This window comes from Pezoporus flaviventris, unplaced genomic scaffold (genome assembly GCF_033815535.1).
Source record: "Pezoporus flaviventris isolate CSIRO_AGI_PZ_B2104156 unplaced genomic scaffold, CSIRO_AGI_Pfla_v1 ptg000027l, whole genome shotgun sequence".
Classification (NCBI taxonomy): domain Eukaryota; kingdom Metazoa; phylum Chordata; class Aves; order Psittaciformes; family Psittacidae; genus Pezoporus; species Pezoporus flaviventris.
This window is the reverse complement of record NW_026892575.1, coordinates 3,685,258-3,705,830: the sequence shown is the minus strand read 5'-3', so window position 1 is coordinate 3,705,830 and position 20,573 is coordinate 3,685,258. Positions and strand designations below refer to the sequence as shown.

Genomic DNA, 20,573 nt, shown 5'->3' with positions numbered 1-20,573 from the left:
GATAAGCTGTCATATGTTATCATTAGACTGAAGCCAATGTATTACCAATGGTATGCAATATAACAGCTGGAAAAATGTCTGACTTGCTATAAAGGCTCTTGAACATGCTTAAAGCCTCCTAGATACAGCCATACTGACCTGTACACACAGACATCTCATGATCCCCCATCACACCTGCAGTACTTCACATGCCCCTTTTCAGCCATTCTTCTTCATTATTCAAAGTTAACCAGCAATTCTAGACCCTCTATTCTGCTGTTTTCCACCCCACCCCCACCCCCCACCCCTTTCTCTTGTACTCCAAGGCTACTCCAACCCAGATCACTGGACCTGATGCAAAGTTTATGACCTTAATAGAACCATACAGATCAATCCCCCAAATTTATCTTATCAAAATACTAATCTTCATTAATTACAGCAAGGTAAGACAAGATTGGTTATTTCAAAACCACAGTTCTCAAAATAAATTGTCCTATAATGTCAGAAGCACTTCAAAGTGGATACACACCTCATTAACACCAACATCATCCTTCTGAAGTTTCATAGAAAAAAATCATTTTTTAATTACTGTTTTTGCAAAATTCAAGGACTGAACCAAAACAGTTTATTCACAGAACACTAGGAGACTGGGATTGAATCACACCAAATCAGCGATTAACCCACAAAACAGGATTTGTTAAATGAATGCCTTCTACTCCCCATATACATCCCTTAATAATTTATTTGGGGGCAGAAGGGATGAACATCTACACCCCTCCTGCCATAAAGTTATCCTGAGGTACACAAACAGCAGAAGAGCAGAAACCCATGGCAAAGCCAGAGGCACAACAAAATATAACTACTAACTCCTTCTTAGTGAATTTGGAACCCATCTTTAACAAATTGTGCTTAAGTTTCAAAATATTTTTTCATCAGCAGAACTTCAGATTTTTACAGATACTGAGAAACAGCACCTTCTGCGGTTTAGATCTGCAGTTCCTGCAGAGCACAAGACTGACTACCTATGGCATGTTACTAATACATTGTTGCTACTCAAAGGCCAGTGAAGGTTAAGAAACACTAATCCCGACATATCACCAAGCTCTCGGAGGACCAGCATTATTATACTGTAGATTTTATCAGTTCTAGCAGAGTCAGTTGCCCTCTGAGCCAGCCCCAACACAATGTTTTGTGATGAGATTACCCATGCTGCTGGAAATGTCATCTTTCATGTATGATATAAAACCCCTTCTGTAGCTACTAACAATACCCTGGCATTGTTTGCAACACATCGGGTGTTGGTCTGGCTAACATCCAATTCCAGTAATAATATTCTGTCTACCTACAGTAACCACAAGAAAATATTCTTCATTTTCAGCCCCAAGTGGTTTTGCAGCACAGCAGCAAGCCCTTAAAGAACTGCCATACTTCACTGCAAGTTCTGCATTTCACTGTGCATGTATCTGTCTGCACAGATCAGGCATTTATCCAAAACTGTAGAAACACCTTGAGATTACTGAGAATAAAGGAGCTCTTTTCATACAGCACAATTAGTCATATCAGCAGTGATAGCTATTTTGAGCAGCACCCATTAATCACTATCATTAGCAGGATTTCTGGTGTACCAGTATTCATTGTTCCAAGAACAAAGTCTTTTCCCATTACAGTACTACTATATAAACAAAAGCAGCAGCACAATTTCTCTTGATAATCTTGTTTTGAGTAACAGAAGACAAGTGGCAGCACTTAAAACTACAGTCAATTCAAGGTGTAAAGGGAAGCTCACTTATACCTTATAGGACAGCAAAAATACAGTTCTTTTGCTGTAAAATAAAACCGGCTGTCATTCGTACACTGGGGAAAAGGTGCTGAAAAGTAATAAATAGCGAGAAGTGGAGAAGATGATGCCCAAGAAGTGGAAGAAACCTAGACCTGTCTTTTAAACATGTGTAGCAAGTATTTTCACATTACTTTCTATGAAGGACTATTAATTTCAGAGTCTCAGAGGAGACTTTTGACTAGAAAAATATTCCCTATATACATAATCTCTAGTTTCCTAACACCTCATAGTAACTCCTGTTTCAGAATGAGAAACCAACAGGATTTATGCCTTACATTGACTTAGGAAGCAGTACCACCAGATGCATGGAAAGCAGCGGCTCTGTACTGCTTCCCACACAGTTCCTAACTCCCCAAAGATTTCACAAAGTTGCAGAAACATGTATGTTGACCAGCAATTCTTTACGAAAGAAGTGTCCAGCTTATCTTCTGTAGAAATGTTTCCCAGTAGAAGACTCCAGCCAAGCACAAAATTGAGTTGATTTTCATGATACACAAATAGCACCTGTGAACATACCAAGACAGGCCAACACTCCTGATCCCATGAGCTGCATACCAAAACTTTCATGGGGCCAGGAGCTATGCGACTCATACCTCAGAGAGGTGAGGGAAGGGAAGCACTTCTCAGGAAATTCAGCCACCCTTTGCCCATAGAAAACAACAGTTCCTCAAGAGCATCAGTGCCCCTTTGCAAGATAGCACTGAGCCAAGAAATCTGACAGCAACATTTTCCCTGATATCTTGATCTGAGATTATTCAACAGCCACACAAGCAGTTACAAGATGCAGTGCCATTTTGGGAACCAAGCCCCAGCCTCTTGCCAGTTGCATATGCCTCTGGAGCCACAGGCTGAGGGACTCTTAAAAGCGAAGCAGTGAACTGCAACTACACACACCTGATGTATGCTGCTCTTTAAGACACCCCAACATCTATTCCTCTCTAAACCCAATAATAACAGTGGCTGATTTATACCTGCAACAATGTTTATAATCTCACATAAAACAAATGAGATCTTTTAACTCCTTTCAAATTTCTAAGCCACCATCCACCTGATGAATATATACCTTCCCATCTCAAATGATAAAACCCCTCAAGCAGGGAAAAGAGAAGGTACAGTAGTGAAGTTTTAAGCTACAGCCCAAAATGAGCTACCCTCTTGTGCTTGCAATTACCATGAGGATACAACGCATTAAACATAAGGCTAGATAACAACAAAGAGCACTCTCAGTCAACATCAGGTGAAACACCCGTGCAAGCAAAAACCGCTGCAGTGGCCAAGAAGGAGACACTCCTACCCACAGGCCTTCGGGCCGGGGGGCGCGAAGAAAGCCCACCGCGGGCACCGTGGCGAGCTGTGCTTTCGCGAGCCCGACGCTACAGCTCTCCCGAAGGGCAGCTCCCGCCGGCACCGCCCGGGAGGCCCGGACGGACAGGAGGCCTCCTCACCGCGGGGGTCAGAGAGCGCCGCGCAGCCCTGAGGCGAGGCCTCCGCGGCGGGGTCTCTCGCAACGGGCCGACCGCCCCGGGAGGCCGCGGGTCACTATTTAGCAGGAAGGTGCGCAGGAATTCCCGCAGGCGCAGTCCCAGCAGCGCTCCCCGGGCTGCCCGCACTCGGGTCACGGCGGCGGGAATGGGAGACGTACGGGGCCGGGGGCGGCTGCAGCCTGGCCACCGCCCCGGGCTGCGCGCCCGCTCCGCGGTTACCCCCACCACCACAGGGAGAGCCCGGGCCCGCTGAGGGAGCGCCGCGACAAGCACCGGGCCGCGCCCCGGGGCACCGCCGCCGCCTTCCCCCTGGCCGGGGCTTCCCGCAGGCGCCGCCAGCGGCTCCTCCCAGCCCCTGCCGGTGTCCCCAGCCGCGGCCCGGGGAGCGTTCCCCCGAGCGGCCGCAGGGCGCTGGCCGCTCTCCGCGCCCCGTGCCTCTCGGCGCCCGGGGAGGGAGGAGCGGCGGTAGCGCCGTCCATGCCAGCCCGGTGCCTCGCACCGCCAGGGCCCTGCCGGCCGGGCTGCGGCCGGGGACAAGTCCTGTCCGCGGGGTCGGGGGAAGGCCGCCCCCGCCGCGGGAGCACGGGTTCAGCAGCGGCGCTCACTCACCTGCCCGCAACAGCCCCCACCGCGCGGCCAGCCCCGCTCTGTGTACTCCGGAAACGGTGGCTCCTCCGCCGGGCGCCGGGGAGGGGCCGGGCGAGGGGGCGGGCGGAGCCGCGAGTGACAGCGGGAAGGGGAAGGCGGGAGAGGGCGGGCGGCTGGCGGCGGAGGGGTGAGGGAAGGGCGGGGTGGTGGGGGGAAGAAGGGGGCAGAGTCGGCGCCGGGACCCAGGGGGCGCTGGGGCCGCTGGGGCCATGGATGGCGTAAGGGGACGAAAGGAGGCGAGGCGGGCGGCGGGGTTATCCCATTTAGGGGGTGACAGGGACCGCCCGGGAGGGGCCCCGGCTGTGAGGGGCGCAGGTGAGTGAGAGTGCGGCAAGGCGGGGCAGGGGAAGAAGTGGAGAAGGAAGAAAAATAATCAGTGAATATTTAATATCTGCTTAAAATAACGAGGTTTCTCATTCTGTTGTTCTGTGGTCAGGTGCAGCGTCCTTAGTAGTCTAATTTCTGATGGAGATCCTCAGTGGCACCTGCAAAGTGCAGTATTCATCTTTCCTTCAAAACCACTGGCTGGAGGAACTGCAGAATTCAACACTGCTGCTAAATGGACTTATGTGGGAATTAGGTAAAATGCACAACAACTATCTCAGATAGATCTGCTGGACATAATTTTCATGGTGCTGCTGGCTTTGGGAATTGCTCAGAAACAGGCCTAGTCTATGATGGCTTTGCTGTGTTTACACTGGTTTGTTATTATTTCTCAGGCTTATATTATGCAGAAAAGTTTGTTGCACAATACGATGCATTTTCAAATTACTTTTCCATTGGAATACTTATGTTAATCCTGTCTTAGGAGAAAGTGAACATTTTTTATTGCCAAGGCTTATTTATAATCTTGCATTTTAAATGCAATAAGAATTCAATAACGTACAGAAATGTCTGGTAGAAGTTATAAAATAAGGTAATATGTAATAGTAAGAGAGTAGTTAAAAATTTTTGCAATATACGTCAGCAAAAAATTTTGTCAGCGAGGCTAAGCATCTATTCATCTGGCTCTAATTCGCCCACAAAAAAAAAACCAAACCTACACACTTGGATCTGGTACTAATAAAGTGAAAATAATAGTAATTTCCACCAGTTTCAGTGTTGCTAATCAGAAAACTCCGTGGGAAGAAGTGAAATTGTCAATTTTTTGGACACCTTCTAGCCACACACTACAAATAGTTCTCAAGTAGTGTCTGCGGGGAGCTGCCTAGGAGCAATCTGTGGCTTTGTTTCCTTCTCATAACAGATGGTGGCTGGCAGACTGGACTTCTTATCAGTGTCTTCCCTCCAAACTTTTCTTATTCTTGCATGTGTGCTAAGCATGTCTCAATTAAGAGATACCTAGGAAATACTTGGATAGACACAACCGAACAGAAGGCTGCCGTATTGTTGGCTCCTTCAAGAGGGAGGGATATCTGAGTATTTTTTGTACTGGCAGAGTGCAGTAAAGGGCTGGAGAAGGTGCCTTTTTTGGTTTTGTTTTTTTTCTTTCTTTTATGTTTTTAATTAAATGGTAGATGAAAGATTGACTTAAAAAATGATTAAAAAGACTCCAACAAGGTTTCAACAGGTTTTTAATAGGAAGGGTTTCAACAGGTTTTTAATAGGAAGGAAGTACAGGTATGAAGTGAAAGACCTGAGTCTGGAGGAAGTCAGAAGGAACTGGAAAGGAAGGGAAAGAGAAATTAAAATACTGAGATGGATTGTCCTTCCTCCCAGGCCAGATACTGAGGCTACACCTTAAAAGAAGACCAAAAAAGCTCACAAAATGCCGCCTTTTCATTTTTTCGTTTGGTTTTTTTCAAGGAATGGAGAGAGACTAGCACATCTAGACAGATACATATTCTTAGAGGTACTTATATTTCCTGTCCTTGGGAAGCAGAGTGGCCAGTCTGGAGCTTCTTATCTGCAAGCAGATATCCAGGAACTGAGGTCTTGCTCTTGTGCTGAGGTTGCATCACATTGCAGCGCAGAGCAGTGTCTGGACCAGTCGTAGCAAACCATTAGGAGTAACTAAGGCAAACATTACCTCTCGCACATGAGTCTTGTTGCATGTCCAGTCCAGACCTGTCCAAAAAGAAATCTAGAATCTCTGGTGAGCCATGGACATTTCTCACCTGCAGAAACCCTTCTGCTCTCCAAGCTGTGTACCTTGTGGTTCTTGGTCATATGCAGGGCATGATATGGTGCTCATGGGATCACAACAATCTCCTGCTGATGAATTGATGACAAATTACGTTGCACTAGCTGATGGCCAGCCACCAGAACTTTTTTTGACAAAGCTAGGTGTTTTACCAACATGCAGTTTTATCAATAGATCCCAAAACTACACGAGCCATGCTGACATCTCACAGGCAGAAATTTGTTCTACCAACTTAGTCTTACAGTTCAATACAATGCAATACACAAACGTGTCCTTTCACACTATCAGGAGGTCTCTAAATCTGTTCCCTATTTTGTTATCCTAGTGATTTAATTGTATTCCATGGATCTGTGCAGAATTTGGTTCTGTTGGCACTTTCAGTGGAGTTAACACACAATAAGCATATTTTTTTTATTTGACTTGCTTGGTTTATTTACATATAATTTTTTTACAGTGCTGTGTAACAACTTTTAACACATTCTGCCTCTAAAGATAAGAGACATTTCATTTGAATTTTATTACAGATGAAGTTTATAGATTAGGAGCATAAAGGCGCAGAGGACTGGTAAGAATCCTAGCCTTAAAGATAATACTTAGACTGAGAAATAAGTAGGAAGTTCACACTTTTTAATATAAACAGGGTATGAAACATTCAGTACAGTAGAAGCACATAATGCAGAATAAAGAGGAAACTCTTAAGGACAAGAAAGTACGTAGTATAATTATCGTGACATTAAAATTATTTTTCTGAATGCTTACAATGCTATGTTTATACTCAACAGTCTGATTTTTTATTTTGTGAATTCTAAATATTTTTGAAAGGTGGTGGTATGCTTAACTATTTAGTAAAACCATATGTAAATCAGCATAGACTACAGGTATTCAGTTATGATTTTCATAGTGATGTTACGTGTACGTGAAAAGTGCTTTCCATGACTTCTGTTGAATAGGAGGGGAAGGAAACCAATGCACTGTTTAAACAAAAAATGTAACAATGTTGTTTAGACAGAGAGGAAAGCAGCTTTGAAATGTATTATGACTACAACTTGATGTCATGGGCTGTAGGAGGAAGAAATCATTAGCTTGGAAAAAAAAGCACTGGCACAATAGCCATGTGCAAATGTTAATAAGGAAATGCGTATCAGCAAGGTGTGGGATAAGATTAGGAGGATGAATGTTAGTTATAAAATCCCTCAAGAGTGTATTGTCTTGTTAAAGGAAAAAGCTCATCTACAAGAGGTTGTTGTTTCTGTTAATCAGATAGAGATATGTTTAGGGAAAGGAAATGTGGGAAAAACTGGGGTGATTTTCAAAAACAGGTTTGATCACTAATGTCCTATTGTACCAGCAGCAATTTCCCCTTTGTGGTTACTAAATAGTGTGAATGCTGTAGCAATGGGATGGTTGAAGTACAGGAAGAGCAGTAGTGTTGCATTAATATTTGGACTGTATATTTGCAGTTGGAGGGTGAGAAGTAACAAAAATGCAACTTTAGATCTAGCTATGTTATACAGTTTGTACAGTATGTCACAGTCCTCGTGGCTGGTAGCCTAACTCCCTCTTGCTGTCTGCGTGTTTGACAATGCAAGCATACACGTAGGCAAGTAAGACTTCTAAAAATACATTTCACAGATCATCCATTCCAGCTGTCAGGGTGAGAACAGTTCTGTCCTGCAGCCCTGAACAACTAAAATCCTATCTCAGACAAGTGAAATTTAGTTATTTGCTGCCTGACAGGAAAGCTGCTGACCTATGCTTTATACCCCTCAGTACATTGATGGACCACTGTGTGAAACCTGAGGCTTAAAATGGGTACTGGCCTCTCTCCCAGCTTCTTTGCAAATACTACCAAATGGCAAAAGAAATGCAAGGTTAGAGCCCTAAACCTGCTGATTGGAAAAATTCTTGCCCATTACCTCCATGGAGTAACTCCAACTTTGGAAAGAGTGAACATGACTGACTATATACGGCCACCTAAAAATGAGAAAAGGGACAATCACCTCTTCTTGTCAGACAAATCAAAGGTATAGGTCACCTTAAAAAAATCCAAGGCTGCAAGCCAACAATACTAGCTATAAGGAAAATAAATACACACGCACACACATATATGTATAAAAATCTCTTAATCCTACATGGATCAGCCCAGTTTTGATCAAAGTGAATGGAGGCCATTAACTTCAGTTGACGTTGGATGTGTCCCATGACCTTCTGCTTTATATATATAGACTCCCCATACTAATCTTCTCTTCTACAGGTCTGATGTCATCACCATGATTATAAGCAGAACTTATCTCTTGATTGACAGCAAATAACCTTTCCAAAAAGTAGCTAATGAGTAAGAATGTTTTATAAGAGTGACACATGATCATGACTGCCTGCAGTCCATTTTTATTTACAGGCAGTGGAAGAATTTTTCATATTTCTAAGGTCAGTGTCCCTAGTCCAGAGATGAAGGAGAAGATTTTTGTTTTTAAATTGCTGTTCTGCCTAAAAAACTCTCCTCCATTTGTGCTGAAGGGGAGGAGTAGTCTCTAAAATTCTGTTTTAACCAGCTAGATGGGCACAGGAATGGACTTTTCGCAACTGCATGCACAAAATGGTCATTGGCATTTCATATTTTTGCTTTAGGAAGTCAACTGTTCAAACACACATATAATGTTTTCTGAATGTCTGGTGATTCAGATGTCTGGGATCTTATTTTGCTTGTTTTCTTGAAAACTTTCAAAAAAAAAGAATCGGCTTGCAAAACCACAAAAATGTACTTCTAAGCCAGCTGTGGTAAAATAGTTTGCATGGCCATCTAAATACTGGAGAGGTTTTTATAAAGAAAAAAAATTATTCTGATGACTAGCAAGTGATTATGAATTCATTATTAGTTAGCCATTAGCAGTTGGCTTATAAGTGTTCAAAGTATGCAGCACACATGGAGCTATTGAGAGAATACTTGTGAGACACAAAGAACTGTTGTTGACATTTTGTAATACTAGATCTGAGACGACTGTTATAAAACAGATACGCTGTAAATGTGTGAAGGAGAACCAGACTGGTTTCTGTTGGTTTTGGTTTGTTTTTTTTGTTTTTGTTTTTTTTTTCCACTTAAAAATAAATATGGCATTTAACTGTATTTCATTATAAGGTTGTAACTAAAAGTAAAACATAATTCTACATACTTGACCCAACTTATTAAATAGGGTATTTAGGGCTTCTAATATCATAGAGTCTAAACACTATTAAAGAAGTGAAAAAAAAATTATAATTAATTCTAGAACATAAACAGATATAGAAAAATAGTATCCCTCATACTAAATGTTTGACATTAGAGGCCACCTGCCAGATTATGGTTTGTTTGTTTGACGTGGTACGATGGATTGCAATGTGTTATGTGTATTTTGGATAACAGGATTTGACATTTTTAGTGTCTTATACTGGACATATAATTCTTATTTTAATGGTCTATACTAAATATGTTACTATATGAATGGTGACTTCTGAATTATTTATTTTAAGTCATAGCAGCCTCCCAGTATCTGAAGGGGGCCTGTAAGGATGCTGGGGAGGGACACTTTATTAGGGACTGTAGCAATAGGACAAGGGGTAACAGGTTAAAACTTAAACAGGGGAAGTTTAGATTGGATATAAGGAAGAAGTTCTTTACTGTGAGGGTGGTGAGGTTCTGGAATGGGTTGCCCAGGGAAGCTGTGAATGCTCCATCCCTGGCGGTGTTCAAGGCCGGGTTGGACAGAGCCTTGAGTGACATGATTTAGGGTGAGGTGTCCCTGCCCATGGCAGGAGGGTTGGAACTTGATGATCTTAAGGTCCTTTCCAACCCTAACTATTCTATGATTTTATGTTCATATAAATAGACATAAAAATGTTTCTAAAGATATATATAAATATTTGAAGTGGTCTAGAAAGAAGCCTAAATGGTAAAGAATTTCCATGTGGTAGTTCTTGCAGCACTGGATTGTCACAGGGGGACTGATCAGGAGACTGACTGCTATTGCATTGCCTTAGTTTCTTTTAGGGCACTGTAACAAAGGCAACTGAATTCCACTGCCTTAGTGGTACTGTTATTACCTTTTGCCTATATGGATTATTTTGTATCATGGCAAACTGCTCCATAAGGAGTAATGTTGTAATGGAGAATGTGGAATTATGAAAGTAAGTTAAACAGAAGGATAACAGAAACATGTGAGGCAGTATCTCATGTATGAAACTAAATTACTTCATAACATACAGAAAAGTGTAGTGGATAAAACTGTGGTCTGATGCAGGCATGGCATGCAAATGAACTAGTCTTTTCTCTAGAGTTTCTTAAGTAATTACAGAAATACTGAAATGCCCAACTGGGATTGGGATTTAAGCAATCCACTTAGAGGAAGGCATTTCTCAGGAACAACAAAATAAAAGACTGACAAAGCTTCCTTCATAAATGATTCCTGCTAAACCCCTCAATACAGAGCCTCTTTTGAGTGTCCTGTCCAAACCAGTCCAGGTCTAGTGGTGACATCATGAAATGTGAGATGCTTATGAGCTAGTCTCTGGCCACGATGGAGCTTTGGCCACCTGTCTGTCCTGTGCTTCAGAAGATATTCAGGATGTTGACAGAGAAGAGTGGGACTTACCTACTAAAACTTGGCAACTCGGTCTCATTTGTTTTCTGAGGACCGGTGCAGCTAGCAATCCTTGATTGGCTGTGTACCATTTTCCTCTGGCTCCAGCAGGAAAGCCAGAGTAGCTGACCTCAGTGGCTGGTTTCAGGTTCTTGATTTGTTTAGTCAGCTTGTGGTGCTTTCATACTTGTCTGTAACTGCTGCCAAGAGAGTGTTTAGTTTGCTTGCATTGTGGTCCACCTCCTGGGCCTGGTTTTCCTTAAGAAACCTGAGATCAGGTTTGAGCAGCTCACTCTCCTCATCACTAAACTAAAGCTGATGGTACAGTGTGCAGTGATGATTTGTTTGTTTGCTTGCTTTTTAAGCTTCCTTAGTCAAAATGATACAAAAGTGGCTGAGTTATTAGATGCAAACATCCCACACCGCTGGACACATGCCAGGAATGCAGGAGCAGGTCTGAGAACATTTACGGTTCACTCTACTGTTGCCTTTTTCACAGCCCAGAAATTCCTCTGTTGGATATTTGTTTGCCTTAAGTTTAAGGGCTACCAGAAATTATTTCTCAGGCATTTCACAATAATTCTCCATCTTTCACCATCTTCCAAATGTGCCAGGGCATCTAAGGCAGATAGATGCCCTTTATGTCTGAATAGGCAAGTTAAAGATGCTGTTAGCATCCGCTCTCTCAATTACTATTTCTTCCATGTTTTAAGAGGCACATGCAAACCTTACTACTGTCACTTGGCTCCAAAGGTCCCAGTTCATCTGTCCTTAATATAAATTTGGTATAGCCTTATTGAAATTGATAGCTGTGGTTCCCAGATCTTTCGTATGACATCTAATCAATTGCAGTATTGTAAAAGGAGGTATAAAAAGCTACCAGGCCTGTATCAGACTATCAGATCACAGTTCTCCCTGGTGTGAGAGGCAGGAAACAAAACATCAGTCCCACAAGAAGTGCACATATGCAGTATGCAACTCTTGTGTGAGTTGTCGTATGTCAGCACAGTGGACTGAGACAACAGCCCTGTGGTAGCAACAATGGAAGTTTGAGGGGAAGAAAGTTTTCAGCATTGTGTGTGCACTTCTAAATAATTCAAAGCAGATAAACAGTACCTACAGGTGCTTTTTTTTTTTTTTTTTAATTTTATTTCACACTGTTGGATCAAGATACTGTAACCCAAATATAGATCCTTTAGATCCTTTTAGGTATACAACATCAAGACAACAGCTATTAGAAAATAAGGGAGTAATAAAGCAATCTGTATGGCATACAAATTCTATACAGCAGTTGTTTTCTGTTGTTGAATTCTGCATATGTTAGTTTTCTTTTGAATTCCAAGAGCTAAAGTAAGGAAATGATGTGATATGATACAGATCTTTCAAAGTTAAGCTTTGATTTGTATTGAGTGTCATACATCTTGTATACTTCTCAAGAATCTTTGTCATTGCAAGATTTAGAAAATGAGAAGGCAATAAATAATATGATAGAGAATACTCTTCTTCCTTTTTAATGGGAGAATATTTCAGACATGGTGATGTAGCTGACAGATGTCTGGTTTAGCATAAAAGAAAAAGTAGAAGAAAAGAGATTGAAATGCATAGTCATATAGGAAATAAAAAAAACCCTAATTAGTAAAGGAACTAATTAGTAAGGGAACCTATTGTGAATTTATCACAATAGAGTAGCTTATGCATAGCCTCCTCTAAGAAAGCTAAATACATGCTACCTTAATATGAAATAAAGGTAATATAGAATGATAAGCACATCATTTTTGATATTTCACTAATGCTAGCTGTAGTTGGGTTTTATCCAGCTCAAGGACAACCTTAAAGCATGTGAAGAAATGCTCATGTATATGCACAGGTGCACACATGTATTTGTCTGATCTTTAGTTGTTACTACAGATATTATGACAAATAAATAAATTACCTCATTTTACAAAGATTGATATGATAAAAATATACAGAGTTGATTTGTCATATTTATCTTTGGTTTTCACCATAACAAAGGCTACAAATAGAAGAAGATGCAGAAGTATTGGGGCTTATAAATAGCATTCTGAGCTGGGGAACCAATGCAGATCCAAATATTTTCTCTTCTGTACAAATTTGCAGACAATTCTGTCCTGTCATAGAAACTGTATCGGATAATAATCATGAAAGTACTGATAACCTTCTATTATTGTGCTCTTAAATTAAAATGTACAGTATGTATCTCTATCGACCAATCTATTCAATATTGTTTCTAGAAAACAATCTGTAGATTTGTTGAGATAAAATGATTTGCTATTTCCTGGTGTAATTACCCACAAGCATGTGAGCATGACCCCTGTGCCAACTAACAAACTCTTGGCTATGTATGCAGGGTGACCCCAATCATGGTTACAGAAAAGCAGGATTTGAGGATTAGGCATATTTGTCCCTGTCAGGAGTTGTGTTTTTCTCCTCATATGGATTAAATAACTCTCAGAGTTGCTAATTTTGGCCTTCTGATTGCAAGTTCATGTTTTGCTTCATCTCAATTCTAGGAATGGTTGTTTCCTGAGAAAATCAAGCTCAAAATACTTTGGGACACTCTTGTGGTTTTTGTGCATATGGAATTGGCAGACCAGCACAGTACATAATAAGAATGAATTTCAAACTGTAGTGGTTTTATACCCTATGTTTTCAAGAGTTCGTAATAATTTTTCTGAAAATATATAAACAGAAATCTTTGCAAAGATCATTCCTCCAGCTGTACAGTGTCATACATGTAATGTGGGGATTTCCAGCTTTAACTATAGTAGCAATAACAGAACATATTTAAGGCCTGTTAGCTTTGGTCATGTTTTTACTTAATTTAAAAATCACGGTGCTGATCCTGCAGTGAGATCCATTTACCAAGTGAAGGCCCAGGATCTGCAGTTAGTATTATTCCAGTCTGTGTCTAACTGCAGTTGCATTTTACATAAATGTGGGCATTTGTTTCAAGGTCAGCAATTTGTGAATTAATAATAATAATAATTGTAAATAGCCTCAAAATCCAGTACAATAGGAATTTGAAAACCTCAAAAATTGAAAGATCTGGAGAGGTTCCCCCCCCAGCAGAATTGCATGGTAGCAAGAAGGATGAGGTACAAAGTTGTATCTGTAAGTGTCTGCAATTATTTGGATTATAGTAATTTGCACTTTCTGCATAATCATACTCTTTTAAACTCAAGAAGTCTGATAACACACACAAGCAAAAAAACCACAGACAGGTATTTCAAACAATCTGTAAAAAGAACAACATTAACATATAGATCCTTTTGAAAAGATTCCATCTACAGAATTGGGATTTTAAAAGACATACCAGCAAAAGAATCGGGCTTATCTGGTTTGCACAGGAAAAAATATCAGCCTGAAGGGCAGACATCTTCTAAACCAAAATCTGCATTCCCAGAGAACTTCCTTAAACTGAAACAAGCTGCAAAATGGGCTGATTTCTTAAAATATTAATAGTAAATTTTGACGAGACATTCTCATTATGCTTTCACTGATGCAAATTCATTAAATTGCAATAATAGTAAATCTTGGGAGACTGTGTTTATAAATGAATATCAAAGGATTGTTTCTGACTTTTTTTTTAAGACCCAAGATTTGTTTTGCATGTAGCTGAACAATCATTTATCTTTGCTGACAGCCTGGTTTACATTATTAGACTATGTGCTGCTCTACACCAAATGGCATTGTCCAATTGGGATTTATTTTTAGGCTGCTTTGTAGCAGATGCAGGCTTGCACATCACTGCCTATTCCAGTGATGTGTGTTACATTCCCAGCAGGAGCCTCACTAAGAGGGGAGGAAGGAAACTAGTGGCAGAAATGATAGCAGTGCAAAGCACAAGTCTCAAAACTCCACTTCAGTGGGTCAGCTGCCAAAAATTCCATGTGAATGCTACTTTAAAGCTGTCTTTGCTTCCCATTCAGGACTTGATTTACAATTAAAAAATCATATACAGAGAATTTGCTAGAACTTTGAATTAATACACACATGACCAAAAGTGTTAAAGTCACTTCTTACTTGATACTGAAAACTCCTAGTCATCAGATACATATGCAATTCACTGCAGCAATTATGAACATTTAAAGTAGTAACCATGTTTTAAAAGAATATATTCTAAGAGCTTGGTTCTGCAGCTTTTAGTATGAGCAGCAATCTTGTATTAGACTTAGCAAGAGTAGATCAGACCCTATGACTCCAAAAAATGTATTTTTCTAGAAAACAAAGTAACTTAAATGTCTGTATTAAACCATTTCCATTGTTAAAGTATTTTTAATATGGAAATACATACCATTTTCCCTAAATAGTATGCTTTAAGACCTTTCCTCTCTATTGTATGGTATATGTGCAAAATAAGTACAATGTGTAATATTTATGTAATTACACATCATTATAAAAATAATATTTAATGGTAATACAGAGTATAATAAATACAACAATTACCTGAAAAAGTAATAGTTATGGGAACTGACATAATTCTGCTAACATCAACATTAATTTCCCATTGTTTCGAGTGGAACCATATTTTACCTAACTGATGGGCTCACCTTTACAAAAACAAGAGACAAGGATGGCTGATCACAGACCTGCAAACCAGGCTGGTGCAATGATTTCCTCTGAGAACTTGGCAAATCCTTTCCCTGTGAATACAATCAAAAGGGATACATAATTTAACAACTTTGCTACCCCTCCAAGAGGAAAAAAATAAATAAATAAAATATCTGCTTGCTTTCTTTTTAGATGAGTAATTTTTCCTGCCAGGATGTCTGGCAGCTAATGTCACCACTAATACAGTTATGAAAGAGTAAACTTCCTGACCATCACTTCATTAGCAGAATTATTAATTGTACTTCCTGAATTTTTATTAATTTTCATATTGAAGTCAGAAATAGCAACTTTTAATATTAAATGGAGCAGGCTGACAACTAGTAAATAGATCTTTACTGAAATTGTAAAGAGATTGTAATATAAAAATCAGAGGAGGCACCATTGCTGTTCAGAGTAATAATCCAATTTCAGCTTCTTTGCTTGTAAACAGAAAAAGCTCTGAACTGTGAGAGACTGGGTGAAGTTTATATGTAATGTCAGAAGGAATTTACCTGTCACTATTGATTACACAAGAAAGGCAGAAAAACCTTTCTGCATACAGTTGGCTTCACAGAATATACAAAAAGAATATGTGTGTTCAGATCTGCTTGTGTTAGCACAACCAGCTCTGTGTGGAACCTGAGCAATTGCAGGCCATCATCACGCAGTCTTTCTGATGGAGCAGAAATCTCAGATGCTTTTAAAAGTAGCCCCACTCCTTTTAAAAGCAGCTGTGCCCTCAGCCTGCGCTGCTGCTTATGCTGGACATGCAGGAATGTTCTTGATGCTATGTGCTAAGCCACATGATGAGGCTTGATTAACAATCTTCTGCTGTTTGTTATCTTTTGTTTGTTTGTTTGTTTTCCCCAGAGGTCTTTTGGAAAAGATTTTTGCATAGACGCTGGAGTCCAAGCAAGCAGTCACATGCTCTACAGTGTCACCTGCAGCTTGAAAAAAACTATTGCATGGGGCCCGATTTTGCAGCCATTGAAGTAAGCTGTATTCTTTTATTAATGTTTATGGCACAATTGCCCAATGACCATAAAATTTCAGCCTCAAGCTACACATATATCTGAAGTGATTTTTTTTTTACTATTCAAGTGTTCTTGGCCACTGCTAAAGCCTCTGATAGCTTTTCTGTAGCCGTGGACATTACTGAAGATTCATAGCTCGTTGCTCATTATTGTAAGAATACCCTTGATTTTTGTAGTATTATAAATTTATTTCCTGCCTTGTTAAAATCCATTGCGTATAGAGAAATTGTACCCAAGATTGATTTATTCCTATGCTACCAAAACATATTTAAATCTGGCAGCCAGTAATTGTTTAATTGTTTCATGTAACAAAAAATAGCAGTTTTTGTTAGAACTGATACACTGTGACTTGGTAGCTTTTACAAAACAATAGTTATCTGAAGAGGAGATGTTTTTCTGTACTAATAGAAGTTATATAGTGTCACAATTTGTTCATTCAGAAAACATATCTTCTAAAAATAACTCAAAACAACTATGCACCTCTCTCAAGTGTAGGATTCTACTGTTAGGTTTGGCTTCTGTGATCATATAAACAGTAATACCAAGTGCTTCTCTCGAAAGAAATGCATAGTTTAACTACACATGCATCTTAGCAGAGACAAGAGACCCAAATGTGACAAGAAGGAAATTGCTGCCATCATAGAGTTTCATTAAAGCTTTAGACATAGAGCTTTTTAAATGACAAATGGTCAATGAAATAATATTATGTCTTTATGCTCCAGAGTACTATTAATCTGAGGTTTCAGGACTTTAAGAAATGTTAATTAACTAGTTACCGTTCATGTAAAGCATTAGCATTACAGCATTTCATGGGCTGATAACTAAAGCATGGAAATACTAGGTTCTTCAGAAAGGATGACACTGGGGTTCAAGTCGCTTAAAGCCCCTCCAGCTTGGCCTTGAACACTGCGAGGAATGAGAGCAGTTTAAAATAAGGTAGTAACCATTCTGAAATTCCTTGGGAAGGGCAGGGGAAAGGAAGTCCATACGCCCGCATACAGATACGAATCCCCAGTGCCGTACTGCCATCTGTTGGTAACTGCCGAGCAGAGCTGCAGGAGAACGGCTACCGAGCCTTGATCGATGAACTGCTACACTGACTTGCTGTAGATTATTACTATTTTCTTCTTCCAAGAAGTTGCGCGTCCTTGGCGGGGCATTTGCGCTGTACTGCTGCATTGCTGGGGAAGTGGCTGGACAGGACAGGACAGGACAGGACAGGGGGCCTCTAGCTCCCAGCTCTGATCCAGACTGTTCAGACCCTCTTCTGCATCTGAAGCTACTACCCCGGGCTAATTCTGTGAAGATCAGGCAGGTCTGTAGCAGGATAATTTAAGATTCTTCCCCATGCCTCCATGGAGGGAAGAGAAGGAAGTGGAATCTGCAAAATTTCTCTGCATGAGTTTTAAAACCTGTAAAACCTGTGACAGGTAAAAAGTGTATTAAAAACACAGCTCTACTTTCTAGCCAAGAAATGTTCATGTATCATAAATCATTCAACAGCAATACTTTTTAGTACGAAAGATATGGTGTGAGATCTGGAATCAGGCATATGGAGTTCCAGTTCCAGCAACTCATTAGGAAGCCCTCAGAGAATCACGTAGAGGTTCACTTTTTCAGTGCTGCCAAGCTGAGATGCTCTGCAGCGAGTTTCAGGAGTGCCGTGCACCTGTATGCTGGGTTCAAGAGCTGATACCTCTGCTCAAGATCCATCAATATCCATTTTTTGTAAACTTTTGTTTTATCTAAGCCAAAGATGAACCAAAAGCCCTTATGAGGACTATGTGAACTGAATCATACAAATAAATAAACCAAAAAATTACTACATACATTAATTAATTCAAATAGACAAGCAATAAAACATAGAAAGAATTAGCAGAAGCTTTAAACAAAGTAGTCACCACCTATGGTTGCTGTCCTGACCATCAGAAAAGTCTTTAAAAGTATTCTGAGAAGATAAACCCAAGAACAAAAAGGGCAGAAAAAACATGGATATAATGGAGACATTGACATTGACCATATATCAGTATTTTCCACACACATGCTACTTCATGGCCCAAAGGAAACATGTAACTGCTGTTCTGGATAAGACCCACATTACTTCTCTCCTTGTAAGTTTCTTCCACTGTTGCAGATGCCAGGTACCCTTTTTTTCCCCCCTCAAATTTTTTAACTGATTTACCTAGCAAAGTTAATTCAGAGCAATTTCTTCCTGTCTGTCCTTACCATGAAGTTTGCTCTCTCTGTGTGTTTGTACCTGACTATCGCAGTCAGAGTAAAAAGATTACTTCTCCTTGCAAACTGTCCTTTTCTTAAAAATTTAGAGTACTTAGAAATACTTTAAAATGTAGGTATAAACAATACCTACAGGTCCAGTATTTCAGAATTGCTGCATTGACAGTCAGTCTTGGCCTTAGGTTTTTATGTGTTTTTTTTTCCCAAAGCCTCCTCCAATCTCAAGAAAAGCATGTTTCTTCGCTGATCTGAGTGAGCCATGTTCCAACCAGTTCATGTAGTGAGTGTGCATTTGGGTTTCTCCCACTCCTAAAACCAAAAGCTTGGTGAAACTTGCTTGTGAAGCTCTCTGCAAATCTGGCTTCTTGCTTGTATTTGAAACAGAGTACGGGATCTGTAAGTTGGTCCTATTTCTTATTATTCAGAAGAATCCATTCTGCTACTTTCCTGTGGCCACCCATGTAGTTTGTTTCATTAGCAGAAAATGGAAGTCTGTAGTTTTGTTTGCTTTCACATAATAAAATAGGTTAGTACAATGGACTTAAGTGGAAGTGGAATTATATATGAAATTTTTTTATCATGCCAGAAAATTTCTATTAGGGGAAATTAGCCACTGGTTCTTTCTGATAAATTAATCATAGAGATTATCTATTAAATGTGCCACTTAACCTTTCTGGCATAAGTGCCTGAGGCAGTAATATTTAGGCTCTCCACATTCATTTGGAAATATTAATTTCTATGCAGCTGTCTTCCAAAATGGAATTTTCACTTGTCTTTTTTATAAGTAGGTCATTGTGCAGCTGTTGTTAATAGAGACTGGCATTTGTAAAATGGTAAATCCACCATTTTTCCTATCGGTCACAAAATTTATCTCCATTAATTGCAGAATATCCATTACTAAAATGCCCTTTCTCAGCCCCAAAGGGTGTCATCCCTTGCTATGATAGCCTTTGGCCTTTTTGGAATAGGAATATGTTTAAGACATCTATTTTGCAAGAGCTAAAGCACCACTATGTTCAGACTGTCTTCCATTAGTTTATGGGTTTGCTGTGATTCTACATCATCACTTCCATCTACATTAGAGCTGCCTTAAAATTAATCTTGAGGGAAATTGGTATGACAGCTATCAGCTGTCAAAGAAACAGCTGTCTTGACTACTGAACTTCCAGGTCCAAATCCTCCTCCTGCCCTGTACAATGAAATCAGTTGGTCTTTTCAGTGTAGACAGGGCCTTACTGTCCCTGTAGTGGTCAGCTGTTGCACAGCTTACAGAGAGACAAGCAACTCCTGGAACAGCTACAGACCTGTCCTGTGGTCTTTGAAGATTAGAATTAGGACTTTGGCCTGGAAAACTTTCTTATGTGTCATAAATTTGCATAATCTGCTATAAGAATAGTTTGAACTCTAAAACTCTCTGAGGTGTGTATCCTAGGGAAAGAAGAAGGAAGTGCTGGCACCAAAGGAATCTAAGAAAAGAAAATACAAATGGCAGGTAATCTATAAACTTATTAAACTAATTAAATGAGAGAAAACATTTCAAAATTTTAGAATATAGTGTTACAAAAGAAAGTAAATGGAATTTACATTATGTAATCAGCAAGCACATTAATCACAGGTAATAAAATCAGCACTTCAGAAAGTGGAATCGGTAGCAAGGCAGTGATGTTACACTCATAGTTTGTCCGTACTGTGAACTAGAATTAATACATTATTGATTACTTGAGCCTATACATTCTTGCACAGATATAACTAAATATGAGAAGAATGCTTGTAGATTTGGGATGTTATGCCATCAAAATCCTGCTGACTTTGGGTTTGGATCAAATAAAATTGAAGACCTTCAAGGTTTAATATCTGGAGGGTTTGGAGACAAATCAAATAGTGCAAGGACTATGATAAAAAATGACAGCGAGGGGGGAAACAAAATTGAAGAGAGCTGTGGTGAAACTTGGACTGAGGTACAGTTGGGCAGTTGTGCTGCATAAG

General features: G+C 40.1%; 1 protein-coding gene and 2 long non-coding RNA genes across 3 annotated transcripts in view; 1 reads left to right on the top strand and 2 right to left on the bottom strand.

The window, feature by feature from the left end:
* GARRE1 (granule associated Rac and RHOG effector 1) overlaps nt 1-3,935 on the bottom strand; it is a 63,207-nt gene extending 59,272 nt beyond the window's left edge. The window contains exon 1 of the mRNA XM_061458499.1: nt 3,913-3,935. The gene's annotated coding sequence lies outside the window, so the exon portion shown is untranslated. The remainder of the gene's footprint in view (nt 1-3,912) is intronic.
* A 279-nt stretch (nt 3,936-4,214) lies between these two features.
* LOC133271974 (uncharacterized) lies at nt 4,215-16,176 on the top strand. The gene is made up of 3 exons (XR_009744306.1): nt 4,215-4,531; nt 13,239-13,326; nt 15,246-16,176. It is a non-coding gene; the product is annotated as an uncharacterized LOC133271974 (long non-coding RNA).
* LOC133271977 (uncharacterized) lies at nt 5,537-6,290 on the bottom strand. Its single transcript, XR_009744311.1, has 2 exons — nt 6,069-6,290; nt 5,537-5,932 (listed from the first exon to the last, which is right to left on the bottom strand). It is a non-coding gene; the product is annotated as an uncharacterized LOC133271977 (long non-coding RNA).
* Nucleotides 16,177-20,573: the final 4,397 nt, after the last annotated feature.